The following is a 20,707-nucleotide window of genomic DNA, read 5'->3' on the forward strand; positions in this document are numbered from 1 at the left end:
TTCAGGACAGATGACAGTGCTTTCCCACGAAGATCATAGTTAAACTATGGAACTCATTCTCACAGTGATGGCTTTAAAATATTAGACAAACTCATGAAGGACAAAGCTGCTAGCCACAATGTAGGGGTTATGCCTTAGCCCTTTCTTCTCCCGAAAACGTCCCACAAGGTAGAGGGTACAGATTGTTCATTGGGGTTTACTCCTGAAGACTTTCTCATGAATGAGTATAGCCAAAAGAGAGCAGAGGTTTAGGATCAGAGTTTTCCTTCTCCTGAATGGGCTACCTTCCCAGGTTGACAAGCCCCGTCTGTCCCTCACTTCCCTCTATAGCACATGCAAAAACTTGACCATTGGCCCCACTATCAGTCTTGCCACTCAGTCTGCTGAAGCCTGTCTTTGCATGTCAGGGAAGTCCCTAACTCACCAAGGGTTTGAGACTCATTGGCTACCCTCACCTGGTTTAGCCAGCCAGTCGAAGCTGTTCCCAGGGGGTGCCTGCAGTCTTATGCTGACAGCTTCTAGGAGCCACAGGTGAGAGCTGAGTGCAGGGTGGGGACCAAAGGTGGACAGACAACCCCAGAAGGAGCACAATGTGTCCCCCACCAGAAGTACTACCCCTGCCCTAACACCCCACACACCCCATACAAAGTTTATGGAGAAGCTTTAAACATTGTTTTTCTGTTATAGCTCCGTGTTAAAAAAACACGCAAACCAACCAAAACAACTCCTGCTGCTTAGAATTCTGCCTCGCATTTCTTCAAACCTATCCAGCATGTAAACATCTTGCTAGTTGCATCTCATTGACAACAGAACATTTCCTGACACTTCTGAATAAATTGCGTAGGCATGTTTTGAAATTAAAATAATTTTAATGGTCTCCTTTTCAAAATGTTGGCAAAGTGTCTAGTGTTTCTTTTGTGTCTTCCTGCCTGTTCAATGAAAATAAATACAATCCGTTTAGTTTGTGGGCATTTGTTTATTTATTTTTTTATTTTTACTATTTAAGGCATAAAAATAGGAGTAAACAAGAAGACTCTGAAGACATTTATGCTATTTGCTATGTGACCCAAAAATTTGTGCACAAGACATCACATCATTTATTACAGTGGTACCTCGGGTTAAGAACTTAGTTCGTTCTGGAGGTCCATTCTTAACCTGAAACTGTTCTTAACCTGAGGTACCACTTTAGCTAATGGGGCCTCCCGCTGCCACCACGCCTCTGCTGCACAATTTCTGTTCTCATCCTGAAGCAAAGTTCTTAACCTGAGGTACTATTTCTGGGTTAGCGGAGTCTGTAACCTGAAGCGTCTGTAACCTGAAGCCTCTGTAACCCGAGGTACCACTGTATAGGCAGGGAGCAGGGTAAGATCAGCAATCTTTTTTTCTTTAGAAAGGGTAATCTGTGGGGGAGAGGTGCATGCTGGTAGGGGGCGTGGTCAATGCCAATAGTGGGTGGAGCCAGAGTTAACAGTGGGCATGGCCATCCCTGCCTCCCCACATCTCTTCATCTCTATCCTTTGCCCCTGCCTAGTAGACTGCTGTCAGATTATCATGCCAGTTATCGGACCAGACCACTGTTGAAATTAGACCAACCCAGTATGGTCAAATATACAGTTTTGCTGGACTTGTAACAACTACACATTTCATTGGCATGCAGGGTCTTTGGAAATGAGTTAAAGCTGATGGCTGAACAAAGGAAGGTTATTTACTGTTTCCACAGTGGTAAAAAGTATACAGTGGAGTCTGCTGAAAAGAGCTGAACTGAGACCAGTGGCTGTGAAATTCCACCATGAGTGATCTGCAGTCAGTATTAACAGTGAGGTAGTCAAGTGGTGAGGACATCTCATTATTTGGACTGATAAAATGCTAATCCTATGGAAAGCCACAAATAAATACCTTCAAACTGAGCGACTAGGTAACAGAACAGCAGACTAAATTCACAGTTAAGTGATGTGCATTGGGACAAAAGATACCTACGTCTGACTTTATATACTTGTCCCAACAGGGTTTAAATTAGAAGTAATTACTCAAGAAGGAGATATGGGGATCATAATAGAAAACTCATTTGAAATGTCAGTTCGATGCGGTGAAGCGGAAAGGGGGGGAAAGGCACATTCAGTGTTAGGAATTACTAGGAAGAGGACTGGAAATGAAATGGGGAGCACTGTAATGCTTTTCTATAAATCTATCATACATCTGCATTTACAATATGTGCTCATTTCTGTTTATTCCCTCTTTAAAAGGATACTGCGGAGTTGGAAAAGATATATATGTATAAAAAAGGGCAACTAAATTGAACAAAGGGTTTGGAACACCATATAAAGAAAGGTTGAAGGGGCTGGAGAATTTTCACTTCGAGAAGAACATCTGAGTGGGAACATGACAGAGGTTTATAAAATTATGCATAGTGTGGAAAGAAAAAGAGAGAAGAGAGAATGGAACTCTTTCTCTCTAAAACAATAGATTTCAAGGTCATCCAATAAAACTGGGTTCTGAACAGCAGGAACAAATGGTACTCCTTTTTTCACAGGACCATAATCAACTTCGATACTTCATTGCCATGTGTTCTGTTTACAGCATTAGCTTGGATGACTTTTAAAGAGCATCTCATCCCTTTCAAGTCACCCAAGCGAATGCAGTAACCAGATCTATGAGTTAGGTGAATTCATGTAATTCACAGACTTGGATCCTAAAAATCCTTTTGGTGGCTCCGGGGTTCCCTTCTGAATCTTGTGCCGTGGGGCTGCAGTGGGAAGGAAGTGAAACTTTCCTTCTGTGAACTTTCTTAGGTTTTCCTCTACCAGTCTCCTTGTTGTGCCCCATCTGACATTGTCCAGGAGGGACCCCTTACTAGCCAGAGAGGCTTTTTATGGGGCACAATGGTTGCAGAGGAAATGAGGAAATAAGAAAGTTTTCTTGCCTGAACTTCCTTAGGTTAATTTGTATTAAGTTCCAAGAGAACTGTTCTTTCACTAGGCTGATAGCTAAGCAGAACCTCCCTGTTAAGAACAGCCTACCTCAGAGTAGCAGATGCTGGGAACAGGGAAGAGTTGAAAGCACAGGAAGGGGGGGTATTGCACTTACCAGTCCCTAAACTGGGGAGGTGGAAGTTTCCATGGCAGCTGCCTAGGAATGTGCTCTCTGATTCCTTGAGCAGCAAGTTCTAGGGAACTGCTACAAAAGTTAGTTTGCTTTTGATGAAAGCAAACCCTGCATAGTTTGTATAAAGATAAAGGTAAAAGGACCCCTGACCGTTAGGTCCAGTCGTGGACGACTCTGGGGTTGCGGAACTCATCTCACTTTACTGGCCAAGGGAGCCGGCATACAGCTTCCGGGTCATGTGGCCAGCATGACTAAGCCACTTCTGGCAAACCAGAGCAGCGCACGGAAACGCTGTTTACCTTCCCACCAGAGTGGTACCTATTTATCTACTTGCACTTGGATGTGCTTTTGAACTGCTAGGTTTACAGGAGCAGGGACCAAGCAACAGGAGCTCACCCCGTCGCAGGGATTTGAACCACCAACCTTCTGATCAGCAAGCCCTAGGCTCTGTGGTTTAGACCACAGCGCCACCCGCGTCCCATACTTTGTATAGTCGCTTTGTAATATCAGCTTGTCTGGCAACATAAACACAGAGCACTATGGGAGCAGATTCCTAAGGCCAACAGCACAGCTGCTATTTCTGCATCAGGGTCCCATCGAGGCCAAAGGAACACCACACAGGTGCCTCACCTTATCCAGCTACTCTCCTGCTCAGTAGCTCAAATTCTCAGTAGAGAATTTGCTCTGCATGTAGAAGGCCCCAGATTCCAACCCTCCCATCTCCACTAGGACTGCCTGGAAGAGACTGAAATCCTGGCTGAAAAGCAGTGACCAGTGAGACAATACTGATGAACTAATGAGCCACTTTCCCTGGTCCAAAGACATATCATGTGCATCTTTTCCTCAACATATTTTTAAAACAGTAAGCGGCTTTCAAAGCAAAGGAGTAGGGGAAGGGCTGAATACCCCTTTTCCTCTTGACCTGCTTTCCAGTCCCCTAGCTGTTTTCCCATCTGCGGCGGGAAACATACAGGTACCAGAATCTCCTATGAGAAATTCCAGAAGAGGAGTGGTTGTGTTGGTACATTGCAGCAATGAACAAGCTTGTGGCATTGTCAAGACTTACCTGTGTCACAAACTTTTATCCACCCAAGTTCAGATGCCTGAATCCATCCATAAGATGCCTATGAAAATGGCCGTGAAATAGTTTGTCTTGAAGCATTAACAGAGTGTTCTTTTGCATTTCAAGGTTATGTAGGGATTTCTTTCCATTGTCCAAAAATGGGAAATTTATACCATGCAGGGAACTGAGTCTGTGAACAAAAAATGGTTGTTGCTAAGGGCTGGCTTAAGGATTGGATTGCATCTCCCTGCTTTCGCTGTTGTAGGGATAGATTGTAAGGCAATGAGATAAGCATCCTTCACAGCACAGGCAAGCTAGTATCACATTTAAAGCACTTTTATGTCACTGTTAACAACTATGACTTCCCCCAAAGAGTCCTTGGAGCTGTAGTTAGTTCAGGATGCTGAGGAGGAGAAGGCACAGCCCCTACCAGAGAAGAATGGCAGATTAAACTGGTGGACTATGCAGAAATGGCAAAACTGGCCAGAAGAATTAGGAACCAGGAAGACCAAAATTTCAATAAGGAATGGGGAAAATATGTAAATGATTTTTTAAAAATCATCATAAACAATTAAAATTATTAGTAGGATTGGAATGACACTTGTAGTTAGTTAAACGTTGGACTATGGTTTTATTGGAGATTTAATAAGAATTGGATTAGCAGAGAAGATGCAGGAGAAAAAGTTAACATAAGGACCCACAAAAGGGGAGGAGGGAAGTCCAAAGGAATTTATGGAAATTGTTTTATTTGTTTGTAAATCTGAAAATCTAATTTTTTTAAAAAAGGATGCTGAGGACCCCCCCATATAGAACTACAATTCCCAGCGCCTTCAACAAACTACAGTTCATGGGCTTGTATTCAAGTAAGATTTACTCAGAGCTGACCCACTGAAATTAAGGCCCATTAATTTCTGAGTAAAATTCATTCCACTTCAGGCTTCTTTGGGGGAAGCCATGCCTGTTAAAGTGGTATGATAGTGTTTTAAATTATACTGTGGATGTAGCCTAGAGTGGGATTCTTGGCATAGATAGCTCTCCCTGCTCCTCTCCCTGCCCTCAGCATCTTCCTTCTGAGGTAGCAGGCTCCCTCCACTTAATGGTAGGGCCGGCCCCAGTTGCTGTGACAGCTGCTGTCCTTGCACAAGGCCTGGCTAAAAGTGCACATCTTCATTATACTTCCTTGCATATTTAACCGCAGTATAACCATCTAAACTCTGATCACCCCCACCCCCCCAAAAGTGAATAACATTCTTATAGAGTGGAGGACGGTGAGTTGTTGTGATGAAATATGCATTACTTTATTAAACTTGCTGGGGATAATTGGGATGGTATGTAGGGAGTGTGAAATCCATCACATCCTTGACTATTAATATCTGTGCATTATAGAACTTGAATTTTATGTGTGGTCTGACAGATTACTAATGTTCGTTGTCAATCAGAAATTGGAAATCATTTTGAAAATGAATGCATGGTGGAGGTGGGGTTTTCTCTCTCTCTCTCTCTCTCTCTCTCTCTCTCAGCGTATTGTAATAAGAACTGTATCCCGTCTTCAAAGGTTTTGGTTCCCCTTAGGGCATAATAGGGCAATAGCATAAAAATGTGCAGGAATAAAGCTTAGTGATTTAATGTGGGATCGTATGTGCATTAAAAAAGACCTTAGCCACTACAGACTTGTAGGGCTGGAGCAATGTGATCTCCCACATGGAAAACTATGTAGGATACCCTCATTGCCCCCACTGGGAGACTGTGTTCTGAAACAATCTACACCACTATTATGAGTGCATTATAAATATTGTTAAATAGCTTGTAACTGTGTCTCACAGGACTACCACCCAAGGAGACAGCTCCATTGTGTATAGACAGAAAGTAATTGCCTACCAAGGAAAACAAGCCTCTGCTATGTGAACAATAGGATATCAAGAGCAACTGAAACAGAGCAGAAAATGCACATTCTTGCTGGGGAGAGCCACTGATGCTACAACTACAAGGAATTAAAAGCAGGTCCTTGCTGTGGATAAGGTCACACCCTAAACATGGGGCAGTTGCGGAGTTTTGTACCCTTGGATCCAGCCCTGTCGTGGGAGGTGCACGTGTCCTTAGCGGCTAGGACTGCCTTTTACCAAATTTGGTTGGTTACAGCTCAGGACCGCAATGCCTCAAGAACCACCTCTCTCCATATGAACCGCCCTAGAACATGCACCTATCATCTGAGGCCCTTCTTTGTGTGCCTCCTTCATGAGAGTCCGGAGGGTGGCAACATGAGAACGGGCCTTTTCTGAGGTGGCTCCCCATTTGTGAGATGATCTCCCCAGAGAGCTTTGGCTGCCCCTTTCATTATATACCTTTAGGTGCCAGGCAAAAACGTTCCTCTTCAACCAGGCTGATTAACATCTGATGCCCTTTTAAATATGTTGTGGGAGGAGGGCTCATTGGTTAGTTGTTCTTATTTTTGCTATGCATATTGTGGTTTTTATATTGTAAATTTATGTTGTGAACCACTCTGAGATTGGTGGATGAAGGACGGTATAATACTAATACTAATAATATGCCTATTCCCAGATCAGGAAAACTTGGTCATTATTGTCCATGCATTAGTGACCTCAAGGCTGGACTACTGCAGTGTGTTGTACATGGGGACACCCTTGAGGTTGGCCTAGAGACTACAACTGGTTCAGAATGTGGTGGCTAAGTTGCTTGTGGGAGCAAACTACCAAGAGCAGATAACACCTTGCTTGCAGAATGTGCATTGGCTGCCAATCTGCTACCAGGCCGAGTTCAAGGTGTTGAGGCTAAAATATATGGCCCTATGCATCTCAGGACCAGGGGACTTGAGAAGCTGCCTTACTGCTTACATGCCCAGGAGGCCACTGGGGTCTGTGGAAGAGCTTCTCCTGCAAGTTCTTGCATGAAATCAAGAAGATCTCAGGAGTCAGTATGAGACTTGGGTGGTGGACAACTAGATGTCTCTGCTTGCATAGCAGACAAATATACACCTTAGCTGCTAACCTGCTAATCATTACCATGCTAATTTTGCACTTAAGAAATTAACCCTGGGAGTGCCCACACAAAGCAGATATGTAAAAGGACTTAAAGACAGCAACCTTCTTCAAAGGTCCACCCTGCACTACAACCTGCATTTCTTTCCTTCTGCCCAACACCCTTTTTTTCTTGGCTCTTTATTTTCTCTCATCAAGATAGCTGCTCAGCCAACCAATTTGTATTCCAGTTACACAGGTGCGCTTCTGTGCACTAGCTGCACTGAGTGCTTCTTATAAGAACATGAGAATCAGATTATGTACTTATAAGAACATGAGAATCAGCTATCTGGTCCAGCACGTTTATTCTAGTCGCCTTTCCCCCCAAGGCACAGCAGGGCCTATGATCACGGCTGCCCATCTTTAGCATGTAGCTTCCACAAGCGTTTGGAATGCATTACCACCTGAGTCTGTTGGGCTTGCAGGATTGCAGAGAGGGCGGGTTGGGGTGGAAAGACCTGTCGATTTTAATTCTTTCCACTTCTCATTTTTCCAGTCTTAAATTCAGCTCTCAACATTTTTGCAGCAAAATCCTCATGGAAATTTGTCAGCGTCTTAGTGCAGATTTTTCTTAATAAACAATTTTTTGTATCCAAGTTTGCCTCATGCACACATTTTTTGCAAAGTAATTTTCCCTAATCTAATGCATTTTTGTATATTGTTTTCAATAATATCTTCATTTTTAATGCACACTTTCCCCTAGTCAAGCATTTCTGTAAGCATCGGTTGGTTGGAGAACTTCACTGCGCAGTTCAGGTAAGTGTGAATTTTGAAGGATAGCTGTGTTGCAGTTTACACTTTGTTTTCGAACGTGTCAGTTTGATAAGATTCTGCTTTAAATGTGTACAGAATTGGATTTTTCCTCTATCTGCGGGGGGACGGGGACCCATTTGATTTCTTTGGCTTTATCTTAATGCTTATAGCTTCTAGTTGCATTTATGTATTTGATTTTGGCATTTTTGAGCAAGGGTTTTCTTTCATTGGGATTTCACCAGTTGTAGGGGTGGTCCTACTTTATTTTATTCAGTAAGTTATCTTGAGAGGGTTTGTACCCTTAAAAGTGATTCAAAAATAATATAATATAAAATAAAGATCAGTGAAGGCTGACCCATTAGGCTGAATGAGGCACTGCCCCACCAAGCTCAGTTTGCCCTCAGCCAGCCCACCTTGTTACCTGCAACTTGTCCAGGGGGTGGCAATGACTGACAGCTTCCTCTTCCCCAGCCTCAATGTTGCCACGGCAGAACTCAGCAATGAAGATGAGAGTCAAAATTAGAATCAGCTGGCTCCCCTTCCAGTTGGCCTGTTTTCTGCACTGCCAGCCCCAATGTGCATCAGCCTTCACTGCAAATGATGCCCTTCCCTTCCCAGGAACAATATACATTCAGAATGCACGGGAGATGGCACTACCAGTTCTCCCTTGAAAATATCCATTGTGCACCTGTTGATCCCACTGATTCTTATTCTCGCTGCACATAGTATTAGAGCTTTAACTCTAGACTCCCCCTCCACTTAGAAGCGGCTTTATAATGTGAGTCTCAAGGATCTCCTTTATCGGGCCAGACGTGAACAGTCGGTACTGCACTGTTCTCCACCGGTGGTCTTTGCACTAGTCGGTGCCACCTGTTTCCTGTTGTGAGGTGGATTCTGGATGCCTTACCAGACGCAGCTCAAACTGTGCAGACTTCTTACAGTGATGCCGCTATTAGAGCTTGTAGCTCGGGCTGAAGCCATCTGCTTCAGGAGGCAGCTCTGCTCTGCGCTCCCCAACAAGGCAGCACGCTGGGGGCTCTGATCATTCAGCACACATTGAACAGCATTGCAACTGACGTGCCATCTGCTGACTGTGGCAGGGCTGGGAAAGGAGCAAAGAATCAAGGTCTGTATAGATCAGGAGCACCACCAATCTATACGGCTCACTTTCCAGTGTCACAACAAAAATATCCCTGTTGGTGAAAAATTACTATTATTATCTTCTCTCAGGCCTCGAGACAATGTAGGCCACACATCTAAAACAGACAAAAAGCGGAAGGAGGGATTTGAATTAGTGGTGTGCCAAATATTCATAAGGTTTGCTTTTGAGTGCAAAAGCCACTGTTGGGAATAACTGAAAGGGTCCAGACAGACACCCCCATGCCTCACATTCCATCTTTCTCGCCTACTTTTTTTAGGGTATCTTTCTCTCCTCCCTCTGCATCCCTGTCCCCCCATTTGCACAGGGACATGGGTGGCGCTGTGGTCTAAACAACTGAGCCTCTTGGGCTTACTAATCAGAAGGTTGGCAGTTCAAATCCGTGCGATGGGGTGAGCTCCCATTACTCTGTCCCAGCTCCTGCCAACATAGCAGTTAGAAAGCATACCAGTGCAAGTAAATAGGTGGGAAGGTAAATGGGGTTTCCGTGAGCTCTGGCTTCCGTAACGGTGTTCCGTTGCGCCAGAAGCAATTTAGTCCTGCTGGCCACATGACCCGGAAAGCTGTCTGTGGACAAACGCTGGCTCCCTTGGCCTGAAGCTAGATGAGTGCTACAACCCCACAGTCACCTTTGACTAGAGCTAACCATCATGGGGTCATTTACTTTTATCTTTTACACTGGATCAGATTTTGGGGTAGTGAAGGAGCGAGGCGATACAAGGGTGAGGGAAAGTATATCCAGCCAACAGTGTCTAGTCTGCTGACGGGTGGATATTGTTGGATTTCATCCCAATTAATTTTGCAGCAGTTCAACTGTCAAGCCTTACCCCCAAAGAATCCTGGAAACTAATGAGATCACTGGAAATCATTCTAGCAATTTGATTCCTGCTCAGCAACATCCAAGGTACAAGAAAGGCCAGTGAAATGTAGTTTCCAGGTGCATGACATCTTTATTCAGGGTCCTGAAGTGTGCAAGGTGCTTGTCATAGACTGGCTGAATGCACAGGAGTAGTGGGAGACAGCAGCCCCCAAGGGAACCCCCAGGGAAAGAAGGCTCAGAGCCAGGGAATTGGTGGTGGGATGACGATGAGTGGTCAGAGTAGAAGAGGGGGCAGACTGGGAGGAGGTGGTGCTGAAAGACACAACAGGGTTTAGTGAGCAAGAAGAGGATGTGGCAGAGAGCAGTCCAAACTCAGGGGCAGGTGAGGAGGGAGTTACAGAGATGAGACAGGTTGCTAAAGAATCCAGAGAGTCTCTCCCTCCTGCTTTGACCAGCTCCCCTCTCTCCCTGAACGTGCAGAGAAATGAAGAGGGCAGAGCAAAGAGAGACAAGATGACCGAGCCTTAGTCTGTTGGGGAAGGAACCAGGGGTGGATCCTTAGAGAGTGGTGGGAACTTTCAGCAACTGCTTCATCAGAGCAAGACTGGGAAGTGTTGCTGTGACCACCAGAACTGAGCTGTTTTATTTCTTTGAATAAAGAATTAACTTTGCTAGAATCAAGCACTTTATTATTTTATTGCTAACATAGGCCTGACTCCAGTTCCTGACAGTGCCAAAGGTGAAAGCACAGATTAGATTTTACAGACAATGGTAGCCATCTTGGAATGTCACCAAGTATTATGTGCAGGACAGGTTTACATTACAAAGTAATTATGTATTTCAGAACCACTGTTCTTGCAAGAAGTCAAGGCAAAAAGTGGCTTCTTCAACCACATTCTACACTTCATATTTGGAATACTCATTTTTAGTATCAGTATTAATATTAATATTGGCACAGCGTTCTATAAAAACTAAACAGCTTTTAACTGGAAATAATTAAAAACAATCTTTATTTTGAGCTGCCTGCCTTCCATGATGGAACGTAAACAGCACTGCAGCATTAAGCTAGTTACTAAGAACTGAAAAACAAAAATGGCTCTCTCCTTTTCAGCATGGCTACATCCCTGCGCCACACACTTCAGGTTCTGATCTCGCTAGTTAATTGTGACTAAATCCCATTCAAACTGTCAGAACAGGTTTGTCATGACTAACTCCCACTGCTTTCTGCGGAACCGAACTTAGTCACAACTCACTTTAACTGGGTCAGGACTCTATGACATGCAGATGGGATACGGCACTATAGATGGTGGACTGTTTTTTGCACGTATGTAGTACTAAAAACAAAAATCCAGGGGTTTTTTTTTGGGGGGGTCAGCTGGAAAGTTCCCCCTCTCACTGAGAGGTAATAAGCAATGAGAATATGAGGAGCGAACAATGTAGGGTAGGGTGATGAAGCAGGTCCATTCTTCTTAGGCTATTTCCAAAGCAAACACTCTGCGTACTGAAGAAGCATTAACCAGAGGCAGAAAATACAGATGAAACACAGATGATGCTGTAAAATGCATTTGCAAAAGTTACAGAAACAGATGCACGGCATTCTCCCAAGACAGCAAGGTGAGAACCCGTGAGACAAATCTAGCTCTTCTCAGTCTTAATATTCCACTGCTGCCCTTTGCTGGGAAAAACATGGGGAGAGCTAAAGGGCTAACCCCCAATGTGGCGCTCAGCAGAGAGCGAGATATTCCAGCACCCTGATGTCACTTCATGGAGAAACATGAGGAATTCAGCTTGATTTATATATTCATTTGACAACAGTTGCTGATTCCAGCACTTCAGAACGGTACAGTACTATTATCGGCCTATTATTATCAGTCTGTCACTGGAAGACGTATATGGAACAGAGCGCTGAAGGACAAAAAGCAAACCATGGTCCTGGTTAGTCCTGCGCATCAAGGACTTTGTTCATTAATCTCCCCGGTGCATTTTGCTTCCATGGTGCCTCTAGTTCAGGATGAGCTTTCTGCTTTTCTCTTTCCTCAACTATTCTGTGACCTTTCAGAATTCTCACACATTACTAGCACCTTAGTTCAGAGCTGTGCTGCAGCATTATAGGAGCACATATATACTCTTTCCCCAACCTCTCCCTAGTGTGCGGACTCAATACATGTCCCTCTGATGCTTGGTTAAGTGCTTCTGATTTTGTTTTGAACTGTGTTTGGGTTCTTGCAAAAGAAAAAAAGAAATCAGATTTAAGAGCCATTTGATAGAATCTTGGGAATTATGCTGAGAGCGAAATATACTAGAGACAGGTGATGGAAATGTCAGATGAATAGATGGCTGGGGCACATAGATAGCAGCTTCATCCAACTGTCTCCAAGAAAGAAAAGAGAGTGATGGAGTGCCCTTGGTTATAGCTTGGAAACATCAGCAGAAGAAAATTAATAGTATAGTAACTGGACCTTGGCATCTCCCAGTTCATCAGTCGTCTTTCCCACAGTGACACTGTGAAATATATATGAACGATTTCCCCTTTGAACACCACATCTGTTCCAGAGGCTGTAGCAACATCATGCAAAAATGCGCTGGAAAGTATTTATATTTAAAATAAAGAAGTGGTTTTAAACTTGCAAAATGGGTTTGGGTTTAAACCAAAGTAAGCACAAGTAAGCACTTGTTCCCAACCAGAGGTTGGCTTGACTATGTTCTTTGTATATAAATTAGCAGCAGAAAAAGCAACAACCTTCCTTTTTTTAGTTTATAACATGTGGAAACTGGCATGATAACGGTTTCTTTATAAACGTGTAAGAAAAATTATAAGAAATGTCTCACTTTGCAATTGGAATACTGAAAGATAATATTTAACAAGTGCTACAAAGTGATAGACCAGAGCAAATAATTCATAACTTACCAGCAAATGTAGTCATTTTTACACCTCCCAGAATATCTGCAAACAGACCAGAGCCCTCTACATTTTTTATCATTCCATTAATGTTTTGTTAAAACTTACAGGTAGATTATGAACAGTGCACTCCCAGTCTGCTTTTTACAAGACACAGTTGAGTAATAAAGAAACATAAGTCCACATGATATTTCCATTTCCTTTCTGGGTGACTACACAGATACTTCTCACACAAATATTCATGTGATTGAATATAATGGGTTGGTTGCTGCAAGTGTGTGTAGCCTTTAAATTTCTTTTCTGCTGTCATTTTTGTCCTTGAAACCAAAACATGTAGATAGTCATGAAGTTATGTACAAATGCTGTCAAAACAAATTACTTTAAAAACACTTCAATTAATACTGGTGCAACCCCTCCACCTTTTTCTATTATTCACCCAGGTTAGTAAGCTTGTTACTAGCAGCCAGTCCACAGGTAAGAATTGAAGACCAGAGGCAATAGTTTCTATGGCAAAATCTATCCAGCAAGCATCGTGAAAATTACTTCCCATGTTATTGGTTATCACATTGCATATAGTAAATTAATACCTGCCGCCCTGCTCCTTAGAAAACAGTCAAACACCAAGTGCCTGTTTTGGATAGAAAGGGGGATTCTAATGCTTTGTGCCACTTCCCCACTTCAGTAAGTTTTGTGGACATGTTGTTTCACTTTCCATTCCTTCCTTCTGTCCTTTTCTGCTTAGCATATAGCACTCTCTCCAAGGCCAACCAGACTCATGGGAAACTCACAAGCAGGGCACGAGGCTAATAGTTCCCCACCACCACCACTGTGGCATTCAGTGCCTCTGATCCTGCTATCCATCCCTCCATCCTTAGAGGCTATGGGGTGGCAGCCCGGCAAAGGGCATTATCTGTGGAGGGCCCTAAGCTGTGGGCTGTGCCTCTGGCACCTTCATTATACAGCTACCAGACAATGCTGAAGACCCTCCATTTTACTCTGACTTTTAAAATACTCAAGGTGTATGTTTTTAAAACCAGCTTATTTTTTTATTGTAAGTTGTTTTTAAGATGAAAGGCAGGAAATAAATTCCCTTTAAAAACCATCCAAACTGGTGACCATTGCCATATATTGCAGAAGTGAATTTCATAGTTATAACTATGTGCTGTATGAAGAAGTCCTTTATGTTTTGTGTCCTGAATCTCCCACTTATAAGTTTCATTGGATGAGTCTGTGTTCTGGTATTCACAAAACAAAACAAAACACAAAATACAAACCGTATTTGCTCGAGCCCAATGCACCATCAAATCTAATGTGCACCTCAATTTTCAGAACCTTGAAACCAAAAACATAATGGCGAATGTAAATGTGCCATCGAATCTAATGCGCACCTTACTTTTTGCAACGTAATTTGGCCAAAAAAGGTGAGCATTAGATTCAAGTAAATACGGGAATCAAAATAGAAACAGTCAAATGCCACCACCACCCCAAAAACACACACACATAAAAACAATCAAAAAAAATTAACTTTAAAAAAAAACCAAACCACAATTAAAAAGCAGTTTAAAAGAATGTAAACCAGGCATAGGCAAACTCGGTCCTCCAGAAGTTTTGCAACTACAACTCCCATCATCCCTAACAGGACCAGTGGTCAGGGATGATAGGAGTTGTAGTCCCAAAACATCTGGAGAGCCAAGTTTGCCTATGTCTGATGTAAACAGCACTCTCTGCTAGGTAGCAGCAGTCCTTATCAGCCCCACCCCCAGCCTGGTGGAGAAAGGCTGGAGCAGGACCCTCAGACGCTCAGCAGGTGTCTCCCCTTCCCTTTTTTGCTAAACTAAATACCCTTTCCTTGCTCCAGCCTCTTGATCATTATGGCTGCCCTCTTTGTACATGTGCCTTCAAAACTTTCTAGTTATAATGTGGAATGCCTATAGCTATTATCAGACATGCTATTATTTTACTGTTTTAGGCAAACGCAATGGACCCATTCTTGTATCACAAGCTGTGTACTAGTGCACACTACTAAATTTCTCCTGTTCTGTTCCTCTTCTTTCTGGAACCAAGCACAACAAACCACAAGCCTTGGTTTACTGTGCTGCATGAGCCAGCATTCATGGTTTGTTTTCTTCACAGAAGTCATGACTGGTAATCCAACAACAAACAGGAAACAACCACAGGAGTTGGTTTGCATATTGCAGACTGCAAAGGCAAAAAGGGATTTTAGAAGTACATTAGAATTTAAATCCACCCCCTCCTGTGCAACCCCCCCCACCCTTTATCAAGCAGTACCTGTAAGTGTAGTGCATTAAAATATTTAAGATGTGGGCTTTTGCAAATCATTTAAGCCTTCTGTCAGCTTAAAGAAAGCGGTCTCAGCTACAAACCCTATGTGCTCCACCTCCTCCATTGAAGGGAAACTGGTCATTTTGTGAGAGCTATTCAGTCAACTCTTGCTCGCCCGTTGCTGATGCAAGCTAACTGCTTCTTTCTACGACTGAGTGCCATTTATAATAGAAATAACTGCTTACTAATTAGCAGCTATATCTGTTAACTGCTTATTTGTTAGAGCATGAATTAGTAACCAGCCTTTGGCTGGGCTATAACGCTCCATAACCCTGGGAAAAATTCTCGTTCATAGAGTAAATCAATACCTGCCAGCGTACCTTTTACAAATACATCCCCCCCCCCAGGGTATCACATCTCTTTTGCAGCATGCTTTCTTATTCCAGCGAGACGAAGCAGAGTGATGGTGGCGACACCTCGTAGCGGATGGTCCATTGTGCAGTGATGTATTAACAGGTGTGATTGTTGAGACAGCTACCTTTGCCACAGATATATTGCAAAGCTTATATATATATATATATATATATATATATATATATTATAGGTCAGTGATGTTTTGGGACTACAATTCCAATCATCCCTGACCACTGGTCCTGTTAGCTAAGGATGATGGGAATTGTAGTCCCAAAACAGCTGGAGGGCCAAGTTTGGTCATGACTGGTATAGGTGCTGCTGCTCTGTGTAGACCATAGATTAATTAGTCAGTGAGGGGTACCCAGTGGCACTTTTGAACATGACGGATGCCAAGATGTTATTTCCAATTTCTGTAACTGATAAGGCAACCTAATGTGGTATGGTCCAATGGGCAGTGTGCTGAGCTTGGACAACCAGTTACTTACCAAGCGGCTGAGGGCACAGTAATATTGCGTCCTTGTAAACAGGTAAGTCAAAGGCTGTAAAAAATTGGGCATGTTCTGGCATTACATGATGCAGACACTTTGCTTCCTAGATCTGGCCCAGAGACCACATTTGCTCTAGTCTTGCTCCTCTCTTTGCTGCAAGTCCTACAAGACCAGCTCTTCTGGCCTATTTCCACCAGATTTGGAAAGGCAGGGCCCTGTCTGACTCCAGCTGCAAAAGCTGCTTCCGTGAGCTCTGCTTCTCAAGATGCCTATAGACTCCTGGGGTAGAGTATTGCTTAGGTGTTTTTTGTTGGGGTCAAGATTTACTTTGGGAAGATGCTTTTTTATGCTCTTAGTCGTTATATTTGCATATTTACTGATAGATCTTACTATGAATTATGTGTGGATTGTTAATTTTACCATATACTTACTGACAAATTTCTATGTATTGCTTCTGATTACTTAACTTCTGTTATATTTCTGGAAATACATAAAATCTTTTGATCTTGTATGCTGCCTTGAGTATGGTTTGACTAAGGAATGGCAGCATACAAATAAACTGTGCCACCCCTGCCTCCTCATTCCACATGCAGTAAATGACCAGATGAAAGCAGCAGACTGGGTGATGGGGTGGAGGGCAGACCACATGGCACATTCAGCTCCATCTTCCGATGCCTTGCCACCTCCACCATCTGATGGAGTCTGCCTAATGAGACATCTGGCTCTGTGTGTTTGCTAAGCAGCTCTGAGTCTGGTCAGTGGATGCATTTGGGACTACATAGTCTTAGGAACCTCATGGCGTGAGTTCCACAGAAGACAGCTATAAATGAAATCAAGAACTAAATTCAAACTGCCATACAAATGAGTAAAAAGTGTGTCTCGAGTCTCTTACATGAAATCAGAAATAGTCTTTGGTGAAATAAATCTGTTGGGCTTCACTGAAAGCCAATGTTTTGCCGACATTCAAGTGCTTAGAGTGTAGAGATGCACTACCCTGCAAGGCCTGCTCAAAAGCTTTTGGTGACTGAGGCAGAAAATCCAAAAAGGCACTGGGCACCTGGAAATTTGATCCCTTTCAATGGTGCCCAATAACTGCTGCATGTGACCCGCAGGGCTTGCCACTTTGGAAAACCCCAATGTTCAGCTACTGTTGGTTCCAACCAGCTTGCTTGTGTTCACATGTCCGGGCAGCTGCACTTCTTCCTCGTGGAATGAGAAAAGATTATTAGGAATTCAGCTGTGGAAGTTGGGATTCTTGGCAAAGGTGAAACTGAAGACAAACAAGAGGCTGGGCTGAATGCTGCTTCGGGACCTCCAGACATCCTTTTCGTTGCACGTTCATCATGAATTGTGCTCAAGAGGTTACCAGGGCAGTTACACCGGGCCATGACTTTCAGTGCTATTTTTGACAGCAAATGTTTTTGGGCGGTCATGCAGCTTTGTTTGCAAGAGGTGCAGAAATCTGCTAAAATCCTGTAGCCTTCCATACCACGAATTTCCTGGTTGTTTTTTGTTCTGCTCTATAGAGTAAGAGTGCTGCTACAGACGGCAATTAAGTGTTAACATTAGCACTGCAGAACAACAATAAAGTGGGATGATGTGTGGATGGTTCAATATAAATCCAGCATGAATGCACTATTACTATTACATCAATGACAAGTCTGCAGGGGCCCCTTATTTGGATCCCCACCAACTGATCTCACTACAGATGAGATCGCATTAGATAGGTAAAAATGAAACAGAGACAAACATATGGGGGCGGGGGAATCAAGAAGCACACGCTCCCTCCTTCTCAACCCCAGATGTCTTGTGACTTATTTATTTGTGCAAAAAACAAGAACAATAAACCCAGGTGGACTGATGCTGCTTGTTACAGAAAAAGTGGAAAATAATCAGTGTATCTATAACACACCTCCAGATACTCAGTTGCACAATGATCAAAAATATCTATTTCCTCACTGTTAGGAGTTCAGTAGAAAGAATAAACGTTTGCAATAACAGCCCCATTTCCTCACCATCACAAGGTCTCATGCTGAAATATATATTCCCCATTACTTGCAGGTAGCTCAAATCCGTTTATTGTGATGGGAGCAAATAATGCTTTACAGCGCTATTTTAAGACAGGGACTGGCTGATGGGAGTTCAATTATTTCAGGAAATGTATTTGGGCTGGGTAGAGAGTAAAACTTAACGGAACTATTTCTGCATCATCAGTTTCTATAAAGCAAGTAGGCACTTCTTGATTAATATTTTAACAGCCTCGCTTACATTGTCTGCACATCTTCACCCCATCATTCTAAAATGGGATCTTGGTGTAATTTGAAAATTAAGGGTTTGTTCCTTGAGGAAATTTTGATTTAACACTTCCCTCATCTCGGATGTGGAATATAAAACGTTCATTTATAAAAAGATTAAAATAGGATTGTGGGGAGGAGAATCCCTCTTGACCTAATGAACAGGAGAAGGGGGAATCGCTGCAAGCAGGAAAGTTGCAAAATAAAATCCTGAAAAATGGAAACCAAACCTAGAGAGTTTGAAGGAAGGGACCAGCCAGACGGCCTTCCAGGAGTTTTGCTCTGCTCTGTTCACCCGGGACACGACATCTTGCATAATCCTGCCCAGACGCCCACCTGCGAGGAAGGCGGGTGACTCTGGCTACAGAGCCTTTTGGAAGGACTTGCTCCACTTCCAGAATTGCCTACTGAGATAAGTCCTCCCCCGACGGCCTCGAACGGCGAAATGGTCGCCTCGGATCTTCGCCTGTGGAGAAAGATTTGCACACCGGCACCGCTGCTTGGGATTCTCCAGCACGCAAGCCGAGGGTGCATGCATGCATCATGGGCCAGGCGTCTCCCCCGGGCGCAAAAGCCTCGCAGGAGCGCTAGAGCGGCGTAACGCGCAGACACACAGACACGTACAAAGCGGAGTGGACGAACGTGCACCAGTACAGCAGCAGCAGCAGCAGCGCAAGCGGGTTGCAGACGCCCCTTGCATCGCTGATGGGCTTGCAAGCGCGGCGGGCCTCCGCGCTCTCGCAGCGCGCAATGAGCAGCCACACAACAGGTGCAAGCGCGCGCGCGCGCGCAAGGGGAATGTGCAGAGCGCACCGTGCGGATCCTTCCTCCCCGGCGGGATGCGCGTGCCCCTCGCGACACCCCCTGCAAGACAAACCTATAGATCGCGATGGCTGGGGAGCCCAGACACCCACAGTCGCCGCCGCCGCCGCCTCGGTCTGTTCCTCCGGCCTGGCTCTCCGCCCGCGACGCTCTTCCAAAGAACGAGGCCGGGCGCCGAAGCAGTGCACCCGACCGCGTTGTGCGTTTTAGCGTGGACGGCTGAAACCTCGGCCGATTCCTGGCATTTCCTTGCAGAAAGGAATGAAAAAAAGCGGGGGGGGGGGGAATATAACCAGATAGATCCGTTTTCTGTCAGCCTTGTTTTGTTTTCTTTAATTGGCCCTGGGGGAGGCCGGGAGAATTGGGTAGGAGGCAGGACTCCGCTGGAGCAGAGTTGATTTAATTGGCTCCCTTTCTTTTTCAAAACTAGAAGGGACTCGCGAAGATGGGAGAACGAGCGAAAGTGGAGCGGTGGGGAGGGTAGACGGAGGGAGGCAGCCGGGTTAACAGGCAGATCCTGGAGGACTGCAGGCTTACTTCAGGGTAGGGACTGCGATTAGAAGAGGGCGCCTGCTTCGCGCTCGAGCTGAGCAAAAGGCTCAGGAGATCGGACTTTCCTCCTGAGTCATCTTGGCGATCTGGGGGAAAGGTGACTGCTAATACGAGAAGAGAGCGAGTTCTCCTTGCCGAGCGACCCGTAAGTTTCTGGAAGGCTGAGCTGCCTTCTAGAGCAGATCACGGCGAAGCAGGTATTGAGTTACACCGCGCAGAACCTTCTATAAGCGGAACAGAACTCGGGGTGCAGTATTGTAGTTGTGCGCTTGCTATATATACACACACACGTTCTTCTAGGAAGGGGGAGGAGCCAAGGCTTGCCACGCCCCTATTACAGACCGTCCTTTGCAGTGAAAAGCTGCTTTCTGCAAGTTTCTCAGTCCTCTTGCCCTATTCACTCCCCTCCCCTCTTTCAGAAGTTACATTCGAGATGGAACGTTTCTGTCTCCCATCTGTAGAGAACAAAGAGAAAACAACACATTAGGAAAAAAGAGATTTTATAAATTGCAAAAGGAGAGGGAAGAGGGAGGGAACTTCCCAGCTGCCAAAACGTCAGTCCAACGCGCTAAAACTTTGGATAAATCTGACCCGCTGATTCGGGCAAAAACGAGAGCAAGGGGGCCGAGAGGTCGAAGGAGGGGAGGGAAGCGCGGTAAGCGGAGTGAGTGTTGTGTCTGGCCCTCGTTCCTCCTCCTCCACTATCAGGCCGGCATGCGATGCACTGCAACTGAGCAACTTCAGCCTGGAGAGAGCGGAGCTCGGCAGCTTTGAAGGAGCTGGGAACGGGAGATGCTTCTTTGGAGGGGGGAAAACAGCACACACAAAACCACCACACGCAGCAAAAGTCATCCCTGCATTTAATTAATTCCAAAATCGGGGGGAAAGGGAGAGAAAGCAGCTGGAGGCAAGAAGAGGAGGATTACCTATTGCCCCAGCAGCTGCCTCTCGGTTTCCTTCTCCGCACCTCCCTCCCCATCTCTCTCACACACGCGCGCACCCGCCTCCCCTCCCTCCTCGCGC

General features: G+C 44.6%; 1 long non-coding RNA gene across 5 annotated transcripts; it reads right to left on the bottom strand.

The window, feature by feature from the left end:
- Positions 1–14,599: 14,599 nt before the first annotated feature.
- LOC307212250 lies at positions 14,600–20,668 on the bottom strand. Of its 5 annotated transcripts, none has more exons than XR_013836887.1 (3): positions 19,188–20,668; positions 16,909–18,776; positions 14,600–15,030 (listed from the first exon to the last, which is right to left on the bottom strand). It is a non-coding gene; the product is annotated as an uncharacterized lncRNA (long non-coding RNA). The 5 variants fall into 5 exon arrangements; XR_013836888.1 differs by having other exon boundaries at positions 14,600–17,555; positions 18,541–18,776; positions 19,188–19,945; XR_013836889.1 differs by having other exon boundaries at positions 14,600–17,219; positions 18,564–18,776; positions 19,188–19,944.
- Positions 20,669–20,707: the final 39 nt, after the last annotated feature.

The sequence above is a fragment of the Podarcis cretensis genome, assembly GCF_951804945.1.
Source record: "Podarcis cretensis genome assembly, chromosome: 3".
Taxonomy (NCBI): domain Eukaryota; kingdom Metazoa; phylum Chordata; class Lepidosauria; order Squamata; family Lacertidae; genus Podarcis; species Podarcis cretensis.